Here is a 7,653-nt window from a genome sequence, read left to right as displayed (position 1 = left end):
AGTGGATAATATGTTAGTGAGACAAAGCTGGCGGCTTAAGTGGATGGTATTTGGTAGTGTATGGAGTTAGTGTCGACAGACTATAATGTAGTTGATACCATATCATGAGCCGTGTTGTGGAGGTAGGCATAGTTGGTGAAGTTGGTGTTAAGAGTTGATGTTTTATAGGTTGGGGTTTTATTTTGTGTTCTTAGTTGCGTTGTTGTGTCTTGATCGAGTTAGTATGTTTGTTTTGAGTATGGAATGAACTTCAGGGACGGGGTTCTTTTTAAGGTGGGAAGACTGTAATACTACGGTTTTCTATGTCTATGGGTACTCTATCGAGTGGGGCTTACTCTGTTGAGTAAGTATGTTTGGTTTTCAAAACAGTGTTCTGCTGACGGGTACTCGATCGAGTAAGTGGGTTACTTGATCGAGTAAGAGGCACTTGATCGAGTAAGTGGCGTACTCAATCGAGTAAGTTAGTTTTTACGAGTATTTGGTCGGGTTTTGATAGCAACGCGAGATTTGTATATAAAGGATTTCTACCAGTTTCTTTTTACTTTTAGATCATTCTAAGTTTCACAAAAGAGAAAACAAGGTTACGTAGCTCTCCTCTCTCGCATTGCTATCAGATCCCAAAGGCTTAAGGCGTCGGATTGTCGTGTTCTTTACGTCGTTGAGTTCGTCGTGTCGTGGGTAAGCTTCTTGTATAATTTTTATAGCATTTCGTTGAGTTTGCTTAAAACCCTAATTGGGTAGTTTTGGGGGTTTTGGGTGTATTGTGTGGCTTTGGTGGTAATCGTATGTATATGTGTTATAGGAGGAGGATTCGTAGAGGAACGTTATTGATTAGCTGCTGTGACGGCCTTGTGGTTGCTATTCCGGGTAGGGTTTCCCTACTCAGTATTGATTACATAATGTTGCTGGTGGTTGATAATTGTTGTTGGTTTGTATAGTATTGGAATTGATAATTGGTGATTGTGTTGTATATTGTGATTAGTTGTTGTTGATTCTCTGTGGTTCTTGAGGTGCGCCCTCGGCTGAGTGGAGTCACTTGCGGGAGTGCCTTCACGCCCTTGATTCGCCCTCTGTGGAACCCGCCACAGAAGGGGATGTGCACATTTAGGAACTTGGGTTTATCGCTCGGATTAGATGAGCGGGGCTTAGATGGGAACGGCTGCGGTCCCCCACCGGCGGTGTGGGATACTTGTTGCGATGAGTATTCTGGCAGGACTACACACCTTAGTGTGTAGTCAGGTGTGTGTTGATATGACGGAGATTGGTTTGGTTGGATTTGGTTGTGGTATTACTTTTATTGCAGCTGTATGGTTTTGTGTAATCAGTACTGACCCCGTTTAAATGTTTTAAAAACTGTGGTGATCCATTCGAGGGTGGTGATCAGTTGTCTAGCAGGTATACTATGGATGCGCGCGGGATTAGCTGCGGATGGAGTTGCCACGAGTCTGATAGTAGTCTTCCGCTGTGTTGTCTTTATACTTTTGTTACTTCAGCTGTAGTTTGGTTTTAGATTAGTTGTACTTTACTTTACAGTTGGTTTTGTTATGTAATCACTTAACTTATTTATTAAAGTACGTTCTTTTATGGTCTATTTGATATACATTATCTCGAGTAACCGAGATAGTAGCACTTCCATGCATTAGGTGGTCTTTGTAAGGCACCTTGGTGTATGGAGGTGTAACAAGAAGAGTCTTGTGCCACGATCCGAGCGGCCCAAACTCAGGACGAGCAGATCAGAGCAACGATCCGAGCGTCCCTTGGCATGATCCGAGCGTACCACATCACGATCTGGGCGTCCCGGCTGCCAGCCCGAGCGGATCTCCTTACAGGACAGGCCGTGCTTCAGGTGAGGACGAGCGGATCCTGGTAGGAGTTGCAAGCATGATTCGCGCATGTCCCTCGGGAGTTGCATTTCCTCAAGTTTCTCTTAGGGTCTTAATAGTCATTTAATCCCTTAGTAACCCTAATCCTTGTACCTAATTTTATTATAAATACCCCTTTGTACTACCTAAATTATCATTCAGTCTTAATCAAGTTTTAATACTAGCTTAATCAATTCTTAATCCTCTCTTAATTTAGTTGTAATACATTTCTCAATATTAATCACATCTTAATCTTTTCTTAATTTCTCAATTGTTCTTAGTTTTATTTGGGTAATTAGAAGATTATTGGGGTTTATTGGAGGATTGACAACCTTCCATCAATCATCAAGATTACTTCTTTATTATTTGCTTTATTATTTGGATCATCTCATATAGGTATAATCTCTTTTGCGCTTGTTTAATTATTGTTAATCACATCATTTATTCATCATATTTTGCTTTGTTAGTATGATTGATAACCTTATTAGCATGCTAAACTTGATCATGAGTGAGTAGTTCCTTTGCTAGGGTTAATGGGGAATTAGGGGAAACAAACATGGGAATTGATATATGCTTAATCTAATATGTTCTCATAATTAATTTGCTTGCTTGTTGTGATTTCAACCTATGCACATGTTATGTTTGATTAAATGCGAGCCTATGAATCCTTGCATTTTTTGACCATCCCTTATCTTTTCAATGAGGCTTGTAAGACATAAACCAACTTGAACCTCATTAGACCATGCATAGAGTTGAATAGGAGGAGACTAAGTCGACTTGTAGGTGTTGTACACTCTAGACGACTCGGCTCCGGGACCTAAATTCTCCTAGGGATTGTAAGATATACACTAACTCGATCCCATCACAACAATAAGTGCTTGCATCTATTTGAGAACATGTTTGTATAATTTATTTCCATGAATCCCCTATGAACCCATGACACCCTAGTGCCTTTAATCAATTGTTTACAAACCCCTTTATTTGCTTTACTTTGATTTCATTAATTTATATTCATCTTGTTGATTAGTTAGACTACATCTCATCTCAACCCATAATTTGTAACACCCTAAGACATAGCTACTTGCAATTGAAAATCCTACATCAATACCCATCCCTTGGGATCCGACCTTTACTTACCTATTTGCTAAGAGTAGTTTGTGAAGTTATAAATATTTTTTTGGTTGGTAGATTTTGACGACGAGTTGTAACCACACCAAAAATGGCGTTGTTGCCGAGGACGGTGTTCAATTGATTTGATTTTCGTTAATTGTTTTTAGTTGTATCTTTCTTTACCTTGGGGAAGTCAATCTCCTCAAGGTTGTTCTAATCGTTTTCGAGTTGTTTGATATTTTGCATGACTAGGATATCACAAGGTAATTTATTACCTATTGATTTCGAGATTGAAAGGACCTTAACCAACAATAGAAGAATTGCTAGAGGTACTTCAAGAGTAGTAGGTGTTGGTGAGATTTTGGACATTCAACCAAATAACATTGAGTTTGTCAACCCTTTTGCAAGAGAAGGAGAGGATAACCCAATTCAAAGCCCACCACAAAATCAACCTACAATGCCTAAATTTTCATCACATTCCGTACCAACCGAGGAGAACCTATCAAACGGTACTCCTACACCACCACATTTAACCGGTAATTTCATTGCCAAATCCGCATTCATACAATTAGTTGAGAGAAGTCAATTTGGAAGGATGCCTAGTGAAGATCCTCACTTACATATGGAGACTTTTTGTGACTATTGTGATGCAATTTCTCAAACCGGAGTTACTCAAGACCAAATCCGGTGGGTATTGTTTCCTTTTTCTTTGATCGGTGCCGCAAAGCAATGGTTGAAGAGCCTAGACAAGGCTACCCTTGGTATTGATTCATGGAAGAAGTTAGCACTTGACTTCTATAAGAAATTCTATCCTCCGGAGAAGACAAATATGTTGAGAGCCCAAATCACCGGGTTCAAGCAAAGGGATGAGGAATCATTATATGAAGCATGGGAGAGATTTAAGGACACTTGTCGTTCTTGTCCACACCATGGACTTGGTGAGTGGTTCCTTGTGCAACAATTTTGGAACGGCCTATATGAAGACTCACGCAATATTCTCAATATGGGATCCAATGGGATGTTTACCAAAGTTGATGACAATCAAACATGAGCCAAAATCGAAGAGATGGCGGTTCATAATTCCTAATATAGTAGGCCTCGAAAGGCCACTAGAGGAGGAAAACATGAGGTAGATTCCATCACTCAATTGAGTACTCAACTAAGTGCCCATATCGACACCATCAATTTGAAGTTTGAGAAGACCATGACTAAGCTTGATGAAGCTTCCAAATCATCCAAACAACATGTTAATGCTATGGTGGCATCATCCTCAATCCCAAGTGGAGTATGTGAAAGTTGTGGAACCTTAGGACATGATCAAAATGAATGTAGGGGAACAAATGAATAAGTTAATGCTTTCTAAGCATACAAGAGTGGTACCCCTTATTCCAGCTACTATAATGAGAATACCAAATTTCATCCAAATCTTTCATACAAAAGCCAAAATGTCCAAAAACCCCCAACAAACATACATCCCACCTCCAATGAGAAACCAAGCTCAAAGACCCTTTTTCAACCAAAGACAAGGTTACCAAAATCAACCTTCCTACAACCAATCAAATAACCAAAGCTTTGATGTTCAAAAAGCGGTCCTCCAAATGCAAAAGAACCAACAAGAATTTTTCACCCACATACAAAAAAGATAGCCAAGCTAAGGAAATCACTATCAACAACATTCTCGCCCACACCAAAATATTAGAGACTCAAATGAATCATTTAGCATCTTCTAGCTCTCAAAGACAAAAGGGGCAACTACCTCCTCAAGGTAACCTGCCCACAAGCCATGAGACGGTTAGTGCTATCCATTTTGGGAGTGGTACAAGATATGAGGGGCCATAGAGGCCAATTGATGAAGATATTGTGGATGCTAGTGACAAGCAAAGAGTTGTGGAGAACCCTAAGGAGGTAGATCCTACTTCCAATGAAGTTTAAAAGAAGAAGAATGAAGAAAAGGCCAAAGAAAAAGAGCCTATTGTGATTAGACTTCCATTCCCAAGTCGCCAAGCTAAGCCTAAGCTTGATGACCAATTTGGAAAGTTCATGGAAATTGTGAAGAACTTAGAAGTCTCAATCCCATTCACGGAATTGATCAATCACGTTCCTGCTTATACAAAGTACATGAAAGACATTCTTACCAAGAAGAAATCCATCCGAAAGTTGGAGACTATTGCCTTTACCAAAGTGAGCAGTGCTATTCTTCAAGGGAGTTCCCCTCCGAAGCTCAAAGATCAGGGAATTTTTTCTATCCGATGTACCATTGGCGACACTACAATCAACAAAGCATTATGTGACTTTGGAGCAAGTGTAAGTGTCATGCCATACTGATGTGAATTTTGGCGGAAGCGGAAGACATTTTTGTAGGGTTGTTTTTGTGTTTTGAAATAAAGGGGATATTTGTTTCAAGATCAATGAAGACCTCGAAAACAATGGGATATTTGTCGTAGCTAGACCTATAGCTACGCCAATGGGTGAATTGTTTGATACTCGTCAAACAATCCGTCTTAAACTTAGGATCACGTCCCTCGTTCAAGCAAGGTGCGAAATCGCGTTTCGACCTCTTAAGCCAAACTACTCATGTAACAACACAAGAAGACAAGACAAGTTTTAGAGAATACTCTCAAGTTTTTACTTCAAAATTGGATGATTAACAAATGAGGACTACAAGCTTTTATATAGGCCGAAATTCCTTGGTGCCCAAGGCTAGCCTTTAATGCTTTGTGGTGAGTTCTAGGCTATGTGGAAGAACTAGGTAAGACTAAGCCAAAAACTAGGTAAGACTTTTGTAAAACCTAGGCTATGACAAAAACTAGGTGAGCTTTATTCAATGCCCTTGGACTAGCCCATTTTCGAGGTTGGACCTTGCTCCACACGGTTATCCTTGCTCCACACGGTTCTCCACACGGTTCTACCCGTCCCATTGGCGGGTGATCATGCACTTTTCTCGACTATTATTCGAACCGATCCATGCTTGGTGACTCGGGTTGTCTTGGTGATTCGTATTCACATCAATCCCTCCCCCTTTGAAAGGAATTGTCCTCAATTCTTGCCTCAGTATGCCGGGATCAAAGATGAATATTATAAACCCGAACAAGCCCGAACACGTAGTCGAATCATCTTTGATGCCACCGGGATCAAAACAGATCTGGAAGTTAGATTCAAGTTTGATTAAGAACATGAAGCAGTTTACGCACCCCGTTGATCTCTTCTTCAGCTCATCATCTTCAATGTAGTCTTCAAGTTTATCCCTCTCCGGTGATTTGAATTTGTAATGAGTATTGTCAATCACAACCATTTTGTGTCATTTTTGCTTGTGCTTTACTTTCTTGTGATTTCCTTCCCACCACCTTCCATGCACAATTCTACCAAAATCCAAATAATGGTTGCTCGAAGCAACAAGATCATCATGAGCTTCCATGAAAATTGACTTCAATAAGGAATTAGAGTTCCCACCATATAGCTTCTCATCAATGTATTTATCAATTGGTGATTGATACGGTTTTCTCACTTGATACGGTTCCCACCTCCGTATCACATCCTGCATGTCTCTTTGTAGTTGGGGCCAATAAAAATGCTCTTTGAGAATATCTACAGTTTTGTTTACCCCGAAATGTCCTCCAAGTCCACCTCCATGAGCTCCTCGAATAAGGAGTTCCCGAGTTGGAAGTTTTGGAACATTAAGTCTATTACCTTTGAAGAGGAAACCATCTGGAATAATGAACTCATCACGAGTTCCGGACTTGCAAATTTCGAAGGTTTCTCCAAAGTCGGGATCATGCTCGTAGTAACCCTTCAATGCCTCAAATCCAAGTAATCGGACATCGAGCACGTTCAATAATGAGTACCGTCGTGAGAGAGCACCGGCCACCACATTACTCTGGCCACGTTTATACTTTGATGAAAAGTGAAAGGATTGTAGGAGCTCCACCCACTTGGCATGCCGTGGATTTAACTTTTGTTGTCCATTGATGTGCTTCAGTGATTCGTGGTCCGAGTGGAGGATGAAATGACTCGGCCAAAGGTAGTGACTCCAATGTTGAAGAGCTATCACGATAGCATAAAATTCTTTGTCATACGTCGAGTAATTGAGCCTGGCTCCATTCAATCTCTCGGAGAAATAAACGATGGGGCCAAGATTTTGAAATAACCGAGTACACATAGAGACACGGACTCCACATTCCCATCCCGTGTGACTGGCTTAAGTGTCATGGGGCCAAGATTTTGAAATGAGGGCGCCTACTCACCCAAAATCTAGCATCAGCCGGGGCTCCCATTACACATACACCAGGTTCATTTTATTAGACTCTCTACATTCATTGTGTTCATTTGTTTACAGGTTCCAAAATCGTCGCCTCTGATACCACTTTGTAACACCCCCATATCCGGAGGAGCCTTAACTAGGCCTTCCTTAGCATACAAGGCGTTACCATCTCGGTTGCCCGAGGAAAGCAGTTACCAAACGTCAATAAAAGAACTATTAAGTTTTGTTACAAGTGATTTAAACCCAAATACAATACAAAGGGTACAACTCAAGGACTACTCGATATGACCATCATAACTCCTGAAGACTCATCCCTGCCCGGAAACCAGCTATCAACATCATCAACACCTGCTGAGACCGACTGCTCACCATAAGGGATCACGGCAGACACACAACAAACAAACAACCAAACCAGGTCAGTAC

At 40.8% G+C, this 7,653-nt stretch overlaps 1 non-coding gene across 1 annotated transcript; it reads right to left on the bottom strand.

The window, feature by feature from the left end:
- Nucleotides 1-3,801: 3,801 nt before the first annotated feature.
- Nucleotides 3,802-3,908, bottom strand: LOC141603629 (small nucleolar RNA R71). The gene has a single exon (XR_012525491.1). It is a non-coding gene; the product is annotated as a small nucleolar RNA R71 (small nucleolar RNA).
- Between the last annotated feature and the right edge of the window lie 3,745 nt (nucleotides 3,909-7,653).

Source organism: Silene latifolia, chromosome 9 (assembly GCF_048544455.1).
Source record: "Silene latifolia isolate original U9 population chromosome 9, ASM4854445v1, whole genome shotgun sequence".
Taxonomy (NCBI): domain Eukaryota; kingdom Viridiplantae; phylum Streptophyta; class Magnoliopsida; order Caryophyllales; family Caryophyllaceae; genus Silene; species Silene latifolia.
The sequence above is the reverse complement of the archived record's forward strand: the minus strand, read 5'-3'. Positions and strand labels throughout refer to the sequence as shown.